The 20,022-nt window shown below is 37.7% G+C and overlaps 1 protein-coding gene across 1 annotated transcript in view; it reads right to left on the bottom strand.

Annotated features, from left to right (window-relative positions):
* Nucleotides 1-20,022, bottom strand: part of LRRD1 (leucine rich repeats and death domain containing 1) — a 61,557-nt gene that overhangs the window by 40,960 nt on the left and 575 nt on the right. The window lies entirely within an intron of this gene.

The raw sequence follows: 20,022 nt of genomic DNA, 5'->3' as shown, positions 1-20,022 counted from the left end.
CAAAATTACACATTATTTTAAATACAAATTTTATTCTATAATTAATAATTTAATAACTATAAAAACAATACATATATAACCAATAAACTAATTTTATATATGGTTACTGGTTAAGGATAGCTTATTGATTATATGCATTTATCACATGATACTCTTGATATCACATTAAAACTATAGAAAGAAATAAAAAATCAAAGGAAATGATGGAGACATAGGGAATGAAAGAATTCATCAAACTTTTAGAAGACAGGAAAGGGATAGCCAGTGGCCCCCCAGGCCACATGCAGAGAGTACCTTTCACACTGTGGATATTGTAGGTTTACGTAGGGTACTGAAGTGTTTTGAAGTCCCAACAAATTCAGTATGTCATGGAAATTCCAAAAGATGGGAGTAAAATGTAGTAAGGAAGGTAAACTAGAAGAAAAACAATGTTGTTAAGGACAAAAACCAGACTTAAGTCTTTTGCATGGCTCCTGAGGTACCTGATAAAACCCTCCTCAGAGGTCTGGGTGCCAGCTGTGAAGGTCTCTCTTCCAAGTCTGTAGTTTCGAATAACACAGCCTCTTCCCATTGACTGTTCATCCCTAGGAGAAATAGCTACTTCTTTTATTTTCTAACTGTGTTACTGCAGTTTCCCCTTTTCCTTTTCAGCTCCCTAATACTTGTCTACACAACTCCCTATATTAAATCCTTCCTATTGTATTGGTATGGGTTCAATGTTTAACAAATTCTCTAAGAGAACAGAAAAAGAGGAAACATTTTCCAACTTGTTTTATGCGACCAGCACTAATCTTGACACCAACACCTAATGAAGACAATATGAAAAAGAAAATTGTTGACCAGTTTTACTCAAAGCAAAAATGAAAATTTCTGTACATTATGAAACTGTTCTAAATATTATAAAAACCACCCATATAAAAAGGAGACTATTTTGTGACTAAGTTGCATTTGTCCCAGAAATACAGTTGAATGTTTTTTTTTCATCTCTGTGCTCCATAGGCCTGTATTTATCTGTGTATGTATATCAGGTATTGTGTCTGTCTCTCTGTGTATCTATATTGTGTGTCTCTTTGTGTCTTGCAAGATCCAGTTGGATTTTAACATTAGAAAACTAATATAATTTGCCACATTAAGAGATGAAAGGAAAAAAATATGATCATTCAGTAGACGCAGAAAAAGAAAAAAAAATATGATCATCTCAGTAGATGCAGAATTTCTTAATAAATTGCAACCTTTTTCATGATTTCAAAGAAAATTTTTAGTAAAGTAGGAATAGATAAGAATTTCCCTAATCCTGAATTTCCTTTAAAGTATGTGCACAAGGGATGTCCATCTACAACAAATATCATACCTAGTGGTGAAACAGTGAAGCTTTCCTTTGATATTGGAAGCAAGAAAATATTGCCCTCTTTCATCACTTCAGTTAAACATTGTACTGGAGATCATACATAGTGACATAAGGCAAGAAAAAAAGGTATAACAAAATTGCTGGTTTGAAAAGATATATGCATTCCTGTCTTTATTGCTGCATTTACAATAGCCAAGATAAGGAAGCAACCAAAGTGTCCACCAATAGATGGTTGAATAAAAAAGATGTGGTACATATACACAATGGAACATTATTCAGCCATAAGAAGAAAACAAATCCTACCATTTGCAACAACATGGTTGGAGCTAGAGGGTATTATGCTATGTGAAATAAGCGAGGCAGCAGGAGACAAAAACCATATGATTTTACTTAAGTGTGGAATCTAAAAAACAAAACAAAACAAATTAACAAAACAGAAACAAACTCATAGACACAAAGAAGAGACTGCTGATTACCACGGGGGAGGGGTTGGGGGTGAGTGAGTGAAATGGGTGAAGGGGATAAAAAAGCACAAAATCTCAATTATAATATAAATTACATCATGGGGATAAAAGTACAGCATAGAAAACATAGTCAATAATACTGTCATCTTTCAATATTGGGGTGAGCATTTAATAATGTAGGTAACTGTTGAATCACTATATTATATACTTGAAACCAATATAATGTATATCAATTATACTTCAATTAAAAAATTTCAAAAAAATTAAGATTATAAAAAGAGAAATAAAACTGTCTTTTGTCACAGATTATGTAATTATGTATGTAGAAAATCCAAAATGATCTACAGATAAATTAGAATTAATAAGAACATTAAGTAATGTTGCTGAATACAAAGTCAACATATAAAAGTAATTTCCTTTCTTATGCTAACAAAAGGAGGTAGAAAATGGAAGTTTAAAGAGTTATCATTTATAATCAAGAAATACCAAGTACCTAAGAATAAATCTAACAAAAAGTGTGCATGACTTATACTGAAAAGTACTACTTCGTGTAACTACCAAATGAAATGAGAAAAATTGGAGAGGACCAAAATAAGGGGTATGGGTATTTTTTTCAAAGGGACCTATAAATTCTACACAATTCTGATCCTAAGCTTGTTTTTGTGGAATATGACAAGCTGATTCTTAAAAGTATTTGAACAAAGGGCTAAATATAATCATGAGGCTCTTAAAAAAGGAAAACCAGGTGGGAAGACTTAGACCTATTATGACCTTAATAGGAGTATTAAGACCTATTATGAAGCTACAATAATTAAGGTGATATGGTATGAGTACAAGAATATATAAATAGTTCAGTAGAATATATAGAAACCCCAAAACAGACATTTGATTATGACATAAGGATGCTTGATTTATTTAAATATGGGACTTTGGAGCATTGTAAAAAATATGGTCTTTTCAATAATTATTCTAGGACAGCTGGACAATTAGTGAACTGGAAAACATGTCTGAAAGGTATATCCAAAAGGTAGTAAAAAAGAGATAAGGAGATGGAAAATATAAAGAAGCACATGGAAAATATAATGAGAAGAACTAACATATATCTAATTATACCTCCACAAGGAGAAAATGGAGATAATAGAGCAAAAAGGCAACATGTTGAAAGAAATAATGGCTATGAATTCTTCAGATCTGATGTAAAATATGAATCCACAGATCCATGATGTACAACACATATCCAAAGCAGAATACATAAAGTTTCATCCTGATATTACAGAACAATATAAACAAAGTATCATGAGAGCAATCAGAAGGGAGAGAATAGATACAAAGGAATGACAAGACCAACTTCCTAGCAACTACAGTGAAAATTAGAGGACAATGGAATGCTTATTTGATATCTTAAGAGAAAGAAACTATCTACCTAGAATTGGGTATCCAGCCCAATTATAATTCAAAAATAAAACTAAAAGAAAAACATTTACAGATGAAAGTGTGAACTACTGCCATGGGACTTGCTCTAAAGGAACTTATAAAAAATGTACTTTGGATTGACAGGGGAAGATGGTGGCATGAGTAGGGCAGTGGAAATCTCCTCCCAAAACCATATATATTTTTGAAAATACAACAAATAAAACTACACCTAACACAGAGACCAGAGGATACAGTATAACAGCCAGGCTATGTCTACATCTGTGAGAACTCAGCATCTCACGAAGGGGGTAAAATACAAGTCACAGTCTGGCAGGACCCGAGCACTGCCCCCACCCAAGCTCACCAGTGGGAGGAGAGGAATTGGAGCGGGGAGGGAGTGGAAATGCAGGACTGCTAAATAACCAGCCCTAGTAATCTTCACTGGGAGCGCAGACACACATTGCATGGTATGCTGGATATTAGGGAAACAGAAAAGTAAAATCTGTGAGCAGGTCCCCACAGCCGGCTCCCCTGGGACAAAAGAAAAGCGAGTGCTTTTTGAAAGTCTTAAAGGGACCAGGGCCTTACAGCTGGATGGAATCATCCTGGCACACTTAGCCCAGCAGCTGGGAATCCCAGGGAAATTCAGGTGCCCTAACCCCCTGGGTGGTAACACAGCTCAGAAGCCCCTTACAGCGATAAACAGCCTGCCATTCATCCCCCCCCCCCATGTGGCCCCAGCAGAGCAGCCTGGGAGCAGCTGTGCCCACGGCTGCCACCCAGAGCCTCCTCCCAGCATGCAGCCACCTAGGCCAGATCCAAAAGGTGCCACCAGCGAGCAGCTGCCCAGCACAGGCAGAGGAAAGTGGGGCAAGGCACGAAGGGGCACCATTCTCACAGGAGGGCACACCTGGTGCGCCTGCCTTTCCCCACAGGGCTGTGGGCTGCCCCACCCACCATGGCTCAGGAAATTAACCTGGAGCCTGCTCCAGGTGTGTGGGTAACTGGCACAGGCAGCAGAAAAGGGCAAGCAACCAGCAAGCAGGAAGGGATTTGTTCTCCCAGCTAACACATGTGCTACCTGCCTACGACTGCCTCTAATGACATGAAAAGGCAGAAGAATTTGGTCCAGTCCAGAATCAGCCAGACAACCCCTGAGAGAGGGCCTGGGGAGATAGATTTAACTAATCTTCCTGAAAAAGAATTCAAAATAAAGGTCATAACCATGCTGATGGACCTGCAGAGAAATATGCAAGAGCTAAAGGATCAAGTTGGGAGGGAGAATACAGAAAAAAACACAACAATCTCTGGAAGGACTGAAGAGCAGACTGGATGGGGTACAAGAGGCCAGTAATGGAATAGAAATAAGAGAACAGGAATACAGAGAAGCTGAGGCAGAGAGAGATAAAAGGATCTCCAGGAATGAAAGAATATTAAGAGAACTATGTGACCAATCCAAATGGAAAAATATTTGCATTACAGGGGTACCAGAGGAAGAAGAGAGAGAGAATGGGATAGAAAGTGTCTTTGAAGAAATAATTGCTGAAAAGTTCCCCAAACTGGGGAAGGAAATAGTCTCTCAGACCATGGAAGCCCACAGACCTCCCAATACAGGATGCAAGGAGGACAACACCAAGACATATAATAATTAAAATGGCAAAGATCAAAGACAAAGACTGAGTATTAAAGACAGCCAGAGAGAGAAAAAATGTCACCTACAAAGGAAAACCCATCAGGCTATCATCAGACTTCTCAACAGAAACCTTACAGGCCAGAAGAGAATGGCATGATATATTCAATGCAATGAAAGAGAAGGGCCTTTAACCAAGAATACTGTATCCAGCATGAATATCATTTAAATATGAATAAGGGATTAAACAATTCCCAGACAAGCAAAAGTTGAGGGAATTTGCCTCCCACAAACCACTTCTACTGGATATTTTAAAGGGACTGCTCTAGATAGAAGCACTCCTAAGGCTAAATAGATGTCACCAGAGAAAATAAAATCACACCAAAGAAAGCAGACCAGCCAAATGCTAACTAAAGGCAAAAAATAAAATGAACTATGCACAAAAGCAGTCAAAGGAAACACAAAAGAGTACAGAATAAAACACCTAACATATAAAGAATGGAGGAAGAGGAATAATAAGGGAGAAAAATAAAGAATCATCAGACTGTGTTTATAATAACTTAATAAGCAAGTTAAGTAAGACAATTAAATAGTAAAGAAGCTACCCTTGAACCTTTGGTAACCACAAACTTAAAGCCTGCAATGGCAATAAGTACATACCTTTCAATAATCACCCTAAATGTAAATGGACTGAATGCACCAATCAAAAGACACAGAGTAATAGAATGGATAAAAAAGCAAGATCCATCCATATGCTGCTTACAAGAGACTCACCTCAAACCCAAAGACACACACAGACTAAAAGTGAAGGGATGGAAAAAGATATTTCATGCAAACAAGAGGGAGAAAAAAACAGGTGTTGCAGTACTTGTATAAGACAAAATAGACTTCAAAACAAAGAAAGTAACAAGAGATAAAGAAGGTCATTATGTAATGATTAAGGGGTCATTCCAACAAGAGGATATAACCATTATAAAAATCTATGCACGCAGCATATGAGCACCAACATATGTGAAACAAATACTAACAGAATTAAAGGAGGAAATAGAATGCAATGCATTCGTTCTAGGAGACTTCAACACACCACTCACTTCAAAGGACAGATCCATCAGACAGAAAATAAGTAAGGACACGGACACAGAGGCACTGAACAACACACTAGAACAGATGGACTTAATAGACATCTACAGAACTCTACATACAAAAGCAGCAGGATAGACATTCTTCTCAAGTGCACATGGAACATTTTCCAGAATAGACCACATACTAGGCCACAAAAGAGCCTCAGTAAATTCAACAGATTGAAATTCTACCAACCAACTTCTCAGACCACAAAGGTATAAAACTAGAAATAAATTGTACAAAGGAAACAAAAAGGCTCACAAACACGTGGAGGCTTAACAACTTGCTCCTAAATAATCAATGGGTCAATGACCAAATTAAAACAGAGATCAAGCAATAAATGCAGATAAGTGACAACAACAGCACAAAGCCCCAACTTCTGTGGGATGCAGTGAAGGCAGTTCTAAGAGGGAAGTATATAGCAATCCAGGCCTATTTAAAGAAGGAAGAACAATCCCAAATGAATAGTCTAAAGTCACAATTATTGAGATTGGGAAAAGAAAAATAAATGAGGCCCAAAGTCAGCAGAAGGAGGGGCATAATAAAAATCAGACAAGAAATAAATAAAATTGAGAGGAATAAAACAATGGAAAAAAATCAGTGAAACCAAGAGCTGGTTCTTTGAGAAAATGAACAAAATAGATGAAACCCTAGCCAGACTTATTAAGAGAAAAAGAGAATCTACACAAATAAACAGAATCAGAAATGAGAAAGGAAAAATCACGACGGACCCCACAGAAATACAAAGAATTATTAGAGACTACTATTAGAATCTATATGCTAACAAGCTGGAAAACCTAGAAGAAATGGACAACTTCCTAGAAAAATACAGCATTCCAAGACTGACCAAGAAAGAAACAGAACATCTAAACAGACCAGTTACCAGCAACAAAATTGAATCGGTAATCAAAATACGTACTTTAAGGAAGAGGAAAAAGATACAGAAGACGGTCCGAAATTCAAGAAGGAATAGTGAGCAAGTAAAATGGTAAACATGTGTAAATTTGAAAAATAATGGTCTGCATAAAACAATATAAGTATCTCACAAAGGGCATTAAAAAAGATAGAGATAGAATATTATACAGTAGTATGTGAGTAAGGAATCTCCCAGATTATTTCTTAATTACAAGGGGTAGTAACAACAATGTGAATGCCCAGTAGACACCACCTTTGTCAAGTGATTACAGTCAACATCACTATATTATGTATTCTCAGAAATGGAGGACTGAGAGGGCACATTACTCTGTGGTATTTTTGCCAAAAATACACAACCTCATTCTAATCAGGAAAAAGCATCGGACAAACCCAAATTGAGGACATTCTGCAAAATAACTGGCCAGTACTCTTCCAGAGTGTAGAGGTCATGAAAGACAAGAAAAGGCTCAGAAACTAACCCAGATTAGGGGATACTAAGGAGACATGACAGCTAAATTTAATATGGAATCCCAGATTAGACCCTGGAACAGAGAAAAGACATTGGTTTAAAAATGTAAATTTCAAATAAAATCTGTAGTCTTAGTAGTACTATACCAGTGTAAATATTTTTGTTTTGATAATTGTACTAGGACTATGAAAAATGTTGATATTAGGGGAAGCTGGGTGAAAGGAAGACAGGAACTCTCTCTACTATTACTGCAACTTTTCTGTATCTAACCTAAAAATTATTAAAAATGAAAGTAAAAACAAGACCTGAGCTAAAATGTTCTAATGTATTTTTTATCTGAAGTAGATGAAAAGTTGTTCAGCTTTAAGTCTGTGTGAGCATGCTTGATAAAATTTGATAACATTTTAAGAGTCACTGTTAAAAAAATTAAAATAGAGGGAATAAATTTCAGACCTGTAGAGAGGCAAACTTTAACTAAGGGAAGAAGAGGAATAGTAACAAAATTCAATCAGATTTCTTAAAAAGCAATAAAGGAGAGAAAAGGAGAAATCAGACAAAGAAAAATTTAAAACAAGATAGAAAGAAGTCCTAATATATGGATAATTAAACTAAGCGTGAATGGACTAAATAACCAATTAAAAGCCAGATTAATAAAACAAAACAAAAACAAAAAATCCAAGTGCTATTTATGAAAGATAACTCTAAAGCATGAGATCACAGGAAGGTTGAAATTGAAAGGATGGAACCCAGGTGTTTATGGACCTTGATTCATGACCAAAGTGGCACCAAGAGCTCTGGGGAAAGCTCTGGGTTGATTCTAGGTCAATCAGGACTCAGTATAGGAAGAAAAAGATATTTGAATCCTATCTTGCTATCCACAAAAATCAATTTTAGGTGGACTATAGATTTACATGTGAAAAGTAAAATAGAAGACTTCAAATAGATGATTTAGGAAGATATCTTTATGACACTAGGATGGAGAGTGAATTCTTAAGTGGACACCAAAAACATTGTTTGTAATAGTAACAGATTGGAAATAACATAAATATCTATTATAAGAGACATATTAAATAATTTCTATTATATGTGTGCATAAATTTAAGTTTAACAGAATTTTAACCACACCAGACTGGACTGCAGTGTAATTAATACACTTTAGGCTTCTACATTAACTAACCTTTAAAATTTTAGTTTTAAAGGTTACTAAAATTATCTCTGTCTGAATGATCTCCACCCAGAGTTTTTCAAAGTATGGCTTATGACTTTAACTGTAATTTGAATTATTGCTGAGTCAAAATATTTGGGTTTATGATTTTCTATTTCCACAATGTGTTTTTGTCATATTGTAATTTTACAATTTTTGCTTTTTGTGCCTTGTTTAAGAAATTCTTCTCTATTTACCTTTGTATCAGTCAGGTTCCCACAGGAAAGGGATGATACACTAATAATGACTAATTTGAGGAAAGTTTAACAGAGAGCTTATTTACAAAGGTATGGGTAGGGAGTAGGGAAACCACAGAGCAGAATGTTGTTTCCAAGGTTAGTACGGTGAGCTCCATTGTCTAGTCAACCTTAAGAATCAGGGTGACCTGCCTGACTGGCAGCTGGCCAAAGATATGTGGGCAAACCTGGGCACAACCATCAGAACTGCCTAGCTGAGCCAGCCTCAAATGGATAACCCACAGAGTCATGAGCTTAGTAAAGTGTTTGTTATGCAACAAAGACTAATTTACACAAGGGGCAAATGGAATATACCCAGCACAAATTCTGAACAGTTTATGTTTTGCCCTTCACAGTTCTTTAACCTGTATGGAAATTATTTTTGGATGCTATGAGGTTGGGATCAAATTTAATTTTTTCTCATATATCTAATCAATCATCTCTGATAATTGAATAATAAATCCTTTCTTCCCCAGTTCCTAATGCTGCCTCAATCATATATCATATATGTGTAGAGCTGTTTCTGGACTTCTGGTTTTATTCCTTTTATCTACTTGGGTAAGTTTACATCAATACTACATGGTTTGTTTCTTTTTTCATTGGAATAAAGTCGATATACAATATTATATTGGTTTCAGATGTACAACATACTGACTTGATAATTACACACATTACTAGGTGCTTGCTACAGCCAGTATATTTCCCAGTTACCATACCAAGATATTACAGTATTATTGGTTATATTCTACATGTTGTACTTCCATTCCTATGACTAGCTTATTTTACAATTTGCAGCTTGTACTTCTTTATTCTCTTCACTTATTTTGCCCATCCCTCACCCCCGCCCTATGGTAACCAACAGTCTTGTCCATATTTATGGGTCTATTTTTATTTGTTTGTTTTGTTTTTTCAGATTCCACACATAGTGAAATCATATGATTTTTCTCTTTCTCTGCCTGGTTTAATTCACTTAGCATATTATCCTGTGGGTCTGTCCATGTTGTTGCACATGATGAGATTTCCTTCTTTTTTATGGCTGAATAATATTCCATTGTGTATATGTACCACCTATTCTTTATCCATTCATCTACAGATGGGCATTTGGGTTGGTTCCATATCTTGGCTTTCATAAATAATGCTGCAACAAACATAGGTGTGCATATATCTTTTTCAATTAGTGATTTTGTTTTCCACAAATAGGATTGCTGGGTCATTTGGTATTTCTATTTTTAGTGTTTTGAGGAACTTCCATGTTGTTTTCCATGGTGGCTGAACCAGTTTACACTCCCACCAACAGTGTAGCAGGGCTCCCATTTCTCCACATCTTTCTCAACACTTATTTCTTGGCTTTTGGATTATGACCATTCTGAGTGGTGTAAAGTGATAGCTCATAAAACCACATGTTTTAATGATTATAACTTTATACTAAATTTTGATATATGGGAAAGAAATTCCTCTCACCTTATCCTTTTTATTCAAAAATACAGTTTTTTTAAATCAATCCTTTACATTACCAGGTCAATTTCAGGATCACTGTGTCAAGTTCCCCAAAATATCTTGCTTCTGTTTTAGTAAGAACTGAATTAAGTTTGTAAATGAATTTGAGAAAGAAGTGATATATTTATGGTATGGAGGCTTCCTATTTAGTAACATGGTATATCTATGTTTCTATTGGCAACATCTATTTTCTGTGTCTTTTTTAGCTTCTGAAATATTGGTATATAAGAAAACTAATTTTTGTATATTGATCTTGTGTCTAGCAATCTAATATGCTCTCTTATTAGTTCTAATAGCTTCATACATTCACCTAGATTTTCCATTGGAAAATACTATAAATATTTTCAGTTTTTGTTTCTTGTTATCCAATTCTCTGACTCTTCTTTATATTAATTGTCTTACGGCATTTGATAAACTGTTCAGTACAATGGGAATAGCAGGAAAGATAGCTGTTTTATTGCTTCAATCAGCTAATGTGGTTTATTACAGTAATATTTATTGAACATTTGGCATTTCTTGGATAAATCAAACTCAGTCATGGTATATATATATTTTTTTATTTTGGTATCGTTAATCTACAATGAGCAACATTATGGTTACTAGACTCCCCCTATTATCAAGTCCCCACCACATACCCCATTATACTAACTGTCCATCAGCATAGTAAGATGCTATAGAATCACTACTTGTTTTCTCCGTGTTGTTCAGCCATCCCCATGACCCCCACCCACTACATTGTGTACTACTCATAATGCCTCTTTTTCCGCTTATCCCTCCCTTCCCACCCATCCTACCCCATGCCTTTCCCTTTGATAACTGTTAGTCCATTCTTGGGTTCTGTGATTCTGCTGCTGTTTTGTTCCTTCAGATTTTGTCTTTGTTCTTATACTCCACAGATGAGTGAAATCATTTCATACTTGTCTTTTTCCGCCTGGCTTATTTCACTGAGAATAATACCCTGTAGCTCCATCCATGTTGTTGCCAATGGTAGGATTTGTTTTCTTCTTATGGCTGAATAATATTCCATTATGTATATGTACCACACCTTCTTTATCCATTCATTTACTGATGGACTCTTAGGTTGCTTCCATTTCATGGCTATTGTAAATAGTGCTTTGATAAACACAGGACTGCATATGTCTTTTTCAAATAGGGCTGCTGCATTCTTAGGGTAAATTCCTAGAAGTAGAATTCCTAGGTCAAATGGTATTTCTATTTTTAGTTTTTTGAGGAACCTCCATACTGCTTTCCACAATGGTTGAACTAATTTACATTCCCACCAGCAGTGTAGGAGGATTCCACTTTCTCCAAATCCTCACCAACATTTGTTGTTGTTTGTCTTTTGAACGTTGGCCATCCTAACTGGTGTGAGGTGATATCTCATTGTGGTTTTAATTTGCATTTCTCTGATGATTAGCAATATGGAGCATCTTTTCATGTGCCTGTTGGCCATCTGAATTTCTTAGTTGGAGAAGTGTCTGTTCAATCCTCCACCCATTTTTTAAATGGCTTATTTGCTTTTTGTTTGTTAACAAACAAACAAAAGCTCTTTATATATTTTGGATGTCAACCCTTTATCAGATATGTCAGTTATGAATATATTTTCCCATACTGTAGGATGCCTTTTTGTTCTATGGATAGTGTCCTTTGCTGTATAGAATCTTTTCAGCATGATATAGTCCCACTTGTTCATTTTTGCTTTGTTTCTCTTGCCCAGGGAGATATGTTCATGAAGAAGTTGCTCATGTTTATGTCCAAGAGATTTTTGCGAATGTTTTTTTCTAAGAGTTTTATGGTTTCATGACTTCATTCAGGTCTTTGATCCATTTCAAATTTGCTTTTGTGTACAGGGTTAGACAATGATCCAGTTTCATTGTCTTCTTTGTAGATGTCCAGCTTTGCCAACACCAGTTGTTGAAAAGGCAGTCATTTCCCCACTGTATATCCATGGCCCCTTTATTATATATTAAATTGACCATGTATGTTTGTGTTAATGTCTGCAGACTCTATTCAGTGCCACTGGTCTGTGGGTCTGTTCTTGTGCCAGTACCAAATTGTCTTGATTACTGTGGCTTTGTAGTAGAGCTTGAAGTTGGAGAGTGAGATCTCTCCCCAAACCTTAGTCTTCCTTCTTTGGATTGCTTTGGCAATATGTGGTCTTTTGTGGTTCCATTTGAATTTTACAACTATTTGTTCCAGTTTGTTGAAGAATGCTGATAGTATTTTGATAGGGATTGCATTGAATCTGTAGATCGCTTTAGGCAGGATGGCCGTTTTGACAATATTAATTCTTCCTATCCAAGAGTGTGGGATGAGTTTCCATTTGTAAGTGTCCTCTTTAATTTCTCTTAAGAGTGTCTTGTAGTTTTCAGGGTATAGGTCTTTCACTTCCTTGGTTAGGTTTATTCCTAGGCATTTTATTTTTTTGATGCTATTGTGAGTGGAATTGTTTTCCTGATTTCTCTTTCTGCTCGTTCATTGTTAGTGTATAGGAAAGCAACAGATTTCTGTGTATTAACTTTGTATCCTGCAACTTTGCTGAATTCAGATATTATTTCTAGTAGTTTTGGAGTGGAGTCTTTAGGGTTTTTTATGTACAATATCATGTAATCTGCAAATAGTGACAGTTTGACTTCTTCTTTACCAATCTGGATGCCTTGTACTTCTTTTTTTGTCTGATTGCTGTGGCTAAGACCTCCAGTACTATGTTGAATAACAGTGGGGAGAGTGGGCATCCCTGTCTTGTTCCCAATCTTAGGTGAAAAGCTTTCAGCTTCTCCCTGTTAAGTATGGTGTTAGCTGTGGGTTTGTCATAAATGGCCTTTATTATGTAGAGTTACTTTCCCTCTATGCCCATTTTGTTGAGAGTTTTTATCATGAATAGATGTTGAATTTTGTCGAATGCTTTTTCAGCATCTGTGGAGATGATCATGTGGTTTTTGTCCTTCTTTTTGTTGATGTGGTGGATGATGTTGATGAATATTCTAATGTTGTACCATCCTTGAATCCCTGAGTTGAATCCCACTTTATCATGGTGTATGATCCTCTTGATGTACTTTTTAATTCGGTTTGTTAATATTTTGCTGAGTATTTTTGCATCTATGCTCATCAGGGTTATTGGTCTGTAATTTTCTTTTTTTTGTGGGACTTCACCTGGTTTTGGTATTAGAGTGATGCTAGCTGCATAGAATGAGTTTGAAAGTATTCCCTCCTCTTCTATGTTTTGGAAAACTTTAAGGAGGATGGGTATTATGTCTTCTCCATATGTCTAATAAAATTCAGTGGTGAATTCATCTTCCTGGATGTTTTGTTCTTAGGTAGTTTTTTGATTACCAATTCAACGTCATTCCTTGTAATTGGTCTGTTTAGATTTTCTGTTTCTTCCTTGGTTAGTCTTGGAAGGTTATATTTTTCGAGAAAGTTGTCCATTTCTTCTAGATTTTACAGCTTATTAGCATATAGATTTTCATAATAATTCTTTGTATTTCTGTGTCATCCATCTTAATTTTTCCTTTCTCATTTCTGATTTAGGTGTGTAGATTCTGTTTTTCTCTTAATAAGTGTGGCTAGGGGTTTATCTAGTTTGTTTATTTTCTCAAAGAACCAGCTCTTGGTTTCACTGATTTTTTCTATTGTTTTTTCTTCTCAATTTTATTTATTTCTTCTCTGATCTTTATTATGTCCCTGTTCTACTGACTTTGGACCTCATTTGTTCTTATTTTTTCCAGTTTCAATAATTGTGACTTTAGACTATTCATTTGGGATTGCCCTTCCTCTTTAAGTAGGCCTGAACTGGTATATACTTTCCTCTTAGAACTGTCTTTGCTGAATCCCACAGAAGTTGGGGCATTATGCTGTTGTTGTCATTTGTTTCCATATATTGCTGGATCTCTGATTTAATTTGGTCATTGATCCTTTGATTATTTAGGAGCAAGTTTTTAAGCCTCCAGGTGAGTGTGAGCCTTTTTGTTTTCTTTGTACAATTTATTTCTAGTTTTATGCCTTTGTGATCTGAGAAGTTAGTTGGTACAATGTCAATCCTTTTTAATTTGTTGAGGCTTTTTTTGTAGCATAGTATGTTATCTATTCTGGAAAATATTCCATGTGAACTTGAGAAGAATGTGTATCCTGCTGCTTTTGGGTATAGAGTTCTGTAGATGTCTGTTAGGTCCATCTGCTCTAGTGTTTTGTTCAGTGCCCCTGTGTCCTTATTTGCTGTCTGGTTGATCTGTCCTTTCGAGTGATTGGTGTGTTGAAGTCTCCTAAAATTAATGCACTGTATTCTATTTCCTCCTTTAATTCTGTTACTGTCTGTTTCACATATGTTGGTGCTCCTGTGCTGGGCGCATATATATTTATTATGGTTATATCCTCTTGTTGAACTGAGCCCTTTATCATTATATAATGTCCTTCTTTATCTCTTGTGACTTTCTTTGTTTTGAAGTCTATTTTGTCTGATACAAGTACTGCAACACCTGCTTTTTTCTCACTGTTGTTTGCATGAAATATCTTTTTCCATCCCTTCACTTTTAGTCTGTGCATGTCTTTGGGTTTGAGCTGAGTTTCTTGTAAGCAGCATAGAGATGGGTCTTGCTTTTTTATCCATTCTATTACTCTGTGTCTTTTGATTGGTGTATTCAGCCCATTTACATTTAGGGTGACTACTGAACTATATGTACTTATTGCCATTGCAGGCTTTAGATTCGTGGTTACCAAAGGTTCAAGGTTAGCTTCTTTAGTATCTTACTATCTAACTAAACTCGCTTACTGAGCTATTTTAAACACTGTCCGGTCATTCTTTATTTCTCTCCCTTCTTATTTCTAATCCTCCATTCTTTATATGTTGGTTTTTTTATTCTGTGCTCTTTTGTGCTTCCTTTAACTGCTTTTGTGGGTAGTTGATTTTATTTTTTGCCTTTAGTTAGTATTTGGTTGGTCTGCTTTCTTTGCTGTGATTTTATTCTCTCTGGTGACATCTACTTAGTCTCAGCGGTACTCCCATCTAGAGCAGTCCCTCTAAAATACCCTGTAGAGGTGGTTGGTGGGAGGCAAATTCCCTCAACTTTTGCTTGTCTGGGAATTGTTTAATCCCTCATTCATATTTAAATGATAGTCGTGATGGACACAGTATTCTTGGTTCAAGGCCCTTCTATTTCATTGCATTAACTATATCATGCCATTCTCTTCTGGCCTGTATTGTTTCTGTTGAGAAGTCTGATGATAGCCTGATGGGTTTTCCTTTGTAGGTGACCTTTTTCCTCTCTCTAGCGGTCTAGAAAACTCTGTCCTTGTCCTTGATCTTTGCCATTTTAATTATTATGTGTCTTAGTGTGACCTCCTTGGGTCCTTTTTGTTGGGAGATCTGTACACTTCCATGGTCTGATCAATTATTTTCTCCCCCAGTTTGGGGAAGTTTTCAGCAATTATTTCTTCAAATACACTTTCTATCCCTGTCTCTCTCTCTTCTTCTTCTGGTACCCCTATAATGTGGATACTGTTCCTTTTGGATTGGTCACACAGTTCTCTTAATATTGTTTCATTCCTGGAGATCCTTTTATCTCTCTCTGCGTCAGCTTCTATGCATTCCTGTTCTCTGGTTTCTATTCCATCAATGGCCTCTTGCAACTTATCCTTTCTGCTTATAAATCCTTTCAGAGATTGTTTCATTTCTGTAATCTCCCTCCGGACGTCATCCCCTAGCTCTTGTATATTTCTCTGCAGCTCCATCTGCATGGTGGTTATGACCTTTATTTTTAATTCTTTTTCAGGAAGACTGGTTAGGTCTGTCTCCTTCTCAGGGGTTGACTCTGTCATTGTTTGTCTGTATCAAATTCTTCTGCCTTTTCATGGCAATAGAGGTAATTTGCAGAGCTGGTCAGTGTGATGGCTGGGAGGACATCCCTTCTAGCTGGTTTTTGGCCTTCCTCTCCTGGGAGAACAGCGACCTCTAGCTACTTGTGCTGGGCACCTGCGCACAGACCAGGCTTCTGATTGTTGCCCAGCCAGTATGGAGTTTAGCTCTGCGGTTGCTGTGGGCGTGGCCTACCTCAGGCTGCTTCTCTGATATTGCAGAGCCAGATTGGAGGGGAAACCAATGGGAGCCTGTTTATCTCCGTGAGGAGCCTCCAAGCTGAGCTGTTGCCCAGGGGGTTAAGGTGCCCAGAGTTCCCCGGGATTCCCAGCTGCTGGGCTAAGTGTCCTGGGACTCTTCCATCACTGTCCCTTTAACACTTTCAAAAAGCACTCACTTTTCTTCGTCCCAGGGGCACCAGCTGCGGGGACACTCTCACAGGTCTTATTTTCCTTTTTCCATGGTTTCCAGCACCCCATGCGCACACTGTGTGTCTGCACTCTGTTGCGGATGGCTAGGGCTGGGTGTTTAGCCGTCCTGGGCCCCTCTCCCTCCCCGCTCTCCTGCCAGGAGCTGGGGTGAGGGGTGCCTTGGTCCTGCTGGGCTGTGGCTTGTATCTTACCCCCTTCATGAGGTGCTGGGTTCTCACAGGTGTGGATGTAGTCTGGCTGTTATCCTGTGTCTTCTGGTCTCTCTTTTAGGATTAGTTGTACTTGTTGTGTTTTCAAAAATATATATGGTTTTGGGAAAGTATTTCCACTGCTCTACTCATGCCAACATCTTGGCTCTGCTCTTCTGTCTACCCCTTAGTATTACCTCTGCTGACAGCTACTTAACATTAGGAACTCTTCCATCTATATCAATTCCTCCAAAATACACTGTAGAGATGGTTTGTGGGGGGCAAATTCTCTCAGCTTTTGCTTATCTGGAAATTGTTTAATCCCTCCTTCAAATTTAAATGATAATTTTCCACATACAGTATTCTTGGTTCCAGGCCCTTCTGCTTCATTGCATTGACATATCATACCACTCCCTTATGGCCTGTAAGGTTTCTGTTGAGAAGTCTGATTATAGTCCGATGGATTTTCCTTTGTATGTAATCTTTTCTCTCTCTCTGGCTGCTTTTAATAGTCTGTCCTTATCTTTGATCTCTGCCATTTTAATTATTATATGTCTTGGTGTTTTTCTCATTGGGTCCTTTGTGTTGGGAGATCTGTGCACCTCCATGGCCTGATAGACTCTCTCCTTCCCCAGACTGGCAAAGTTTTCAGCAATTACCTCCTCAAGACACTTACTATCCCTTTTTCTCTTTCTTCTTCTTCTGGTACCCCTATAATATAAATATTGTTCTGTTTGGATTGCTCACACTGTTCTTTCAGTATTTTTTCATTCCCAGATATCCTTTTTTCTCTCTGAGCCTCAGCTTATTTGTATTCTTCTTCTCTAATTTCTATTTCATTTATTTTCTCCTACACCATACCGAATCTGCTTTTAATACCATCCGTTGTGTTCTTCAATGATTGGATCTCTGTCCTAAATTAGTTCCTGAGTTCTGGATTATTTTTCTGTACCTCCTTGAGCATGTTTATGATTTTCATTTTGCAATCTCTTTCAAGAAGATTTATTAGTTCAGTCTCACTTGAACATTTTTCTGGTGGTGTTGAGTTTTTGCTTTGAACCAGATTCCTTTGATGTTTCATATTTGTATGTGGCACCCTCTAGTGTGCAGAAGCTCTACTCTCTTGAGCTGCTCAGTCCCTGGAGCGATGGCAGGGTTCACAGGGGAGTGGTGCTTGTGCCTGGGGGTTAGAAAGTGCTGTTTCCTCCTTCCTGGCTTCTATGCCTGGCTTCAATGCCAGAACCAGTGGGCCAAACACACAGGTGTAAGCCTCTGTGCTTTGCATTTGTAGCTGCTCTAGGTGGGACTTCCCTCTGGCTTGCCTGACACTAAGGCAGGGTTTGCTGGTTGGCGTTTCAGGTGTTGTTGGCAGTGAGGAAGGCACAGCAGGCTACTTATCATGCTGGGGGGCCTTGGAGCTATGTAGCCAGCCAGGGGGATGGAGTACCTGAAGATCGTGAAAGTTCCCAACCTGCCAGGCAGAGTGCACCTAGACAATTTTCTTTACCTATCCTTTCTCCTGAGCAGTAAACTCAGTGCAATCCTTGCCCCATTAGCAGCCCTCTCACTTTTAGGAAGTCTCTCAGACTGCCCACCCATATGATCCAGATATGGATCCCTGTTTTCACAAGCAGCTGGAATCTCAGTCTCTCCAGGTATTCCACCTGTCTTAGCTTTCCAACCCCCCTAATCAACAGAGCACCATACACTGTAGGTTCATTCTGCCAGAACACATCTCCAGGACTAGGTGTTCAGCAGTCCCAGGCCTCCACTGCCTCCATTTCTCTTGCTCCTTCCAGTGAGCTGGGGTGAGGGTGGGGCTTGTGTCCTGCCAGTTCATGGCTTTGGTACGTTACCCTGTTCCATGAAGTCTGTTCTTTTCCCCAAGTGTATGCAGTCTGGGACAGCCTTCTTTCCTGTTGCTCTTTCAAGATTAGTTGTATTAATTGTATTTTCGTAGTATGTGTGGTTTGAAGGAGGAGTTCTCTGCCTCACCTCTCATGCCGCCATCTTTAATCCTCTTAACCAGTTATTAATTGTGCATTTTGTAGCCCTAGGTACATTCACATTGTGGTATAACAAAAGTGCTGTTTTTAAGAGATTCAAAACTTTTTTTAATTTTTATTTTGATATCATTAATGTACAATTACTTGAACAACATTATGGTTACTAGACTCCTCCTATTATCAAGTCCCCCTCACATACCCCATTAGAGTCACTTTCCATCAGCATAGCAAGATGCTAGAGGATCATTACTTGTCTTCTCTGCATATACTGCCTTTCCCATGTCCCCTCCCCCACTACATTATGTGTGCTCATAGTAATACCCCTTTTTCCCCCTTATCCCTCCCTTCCCACCCATCCTCCCCAGTCCCTTGCCCTTTGGTAACTGTTAGTCCATTCTTGGGTTCTATGAGTCTGCTGCTGTTTTGTTCCTTCCGTTTTTTCTTTGTTCTTATACTCCGCAGATGAGTGAAATCATTTGATACTTGTCTTTCTCTGCCTGGCTTATTTCACTGGGTCTAATACCCTTTAGCTCCATCCATGTTGTTGCAAATGGTAGGATTTATTTTCTTCTTATGGCTGAATAACATTCCCTTGTGTATATGTACCACATTTTCTTTATCCATTCAAAGAGATGCAAAACTTCTTAAAGAAGGGCTGCTCTGGTTATCATGTGTGGATACCTATAAGTTGGCCAAGAATACTGCATCCAAGTTGGACAGCCCTGAAGGGACAACTTGAGTCAGAGACCCCACCTCCTGTTCCACTGGCCCAAATTAAGTCACCTGGCCAGCCCTGACCAATGAAACTAGGAGCTGGAGTAATCCTGTTGTTTTAAAAGTACCCCAAGGCTCACCCTGTTCAAGGGTAGCATTTGTCACCCCCAAATCACAGGTAAGATAGCTGGAAAAGCGACTTATGATGTCCCCTATAAACACATCTTAGAGATAATCAGTGCTGAATATCATACATACACTTTTTTTTCAAGATTGATACAGCATCATAGTCCAACATGGTAGCTAGTAGCCACATGTGGATATTTCAGGTTAAATTAAATAAATTACAATTTTGCTCCTTAGTTATACTAGTCACATTTCAAGTGCTCAGTAGCCACACATAACCAGTGACTACAGAACACTGGAGATAATCAAACATTTCCACCATCACAGAATATATACACTGTAGTTAACATGCCATAATTTGAACTCAAGTATTTGAAAAGCTTATCTTTCATGCCTGCATAATATTGC

The sequence above is a fragment of the Manis javanica genome, chromosome 6, assembly GCF_040802235.1.
Source record: "Manis javanica isolate MJ-LG chromosome 6, MJ_LKY, whole genome shotgun sequence".
Classification (NCBI taxonomy): domain Eukaryota; kingdom Metazoa; phylum Chordata; class Mammalia; order Pholidota; family Manidae; genus Manis; species Manis javanica.
Note: the sequence above shows the minus strand (reverse complement) of the source record. Positions and strands in the feature narration are given on the sequence as shown.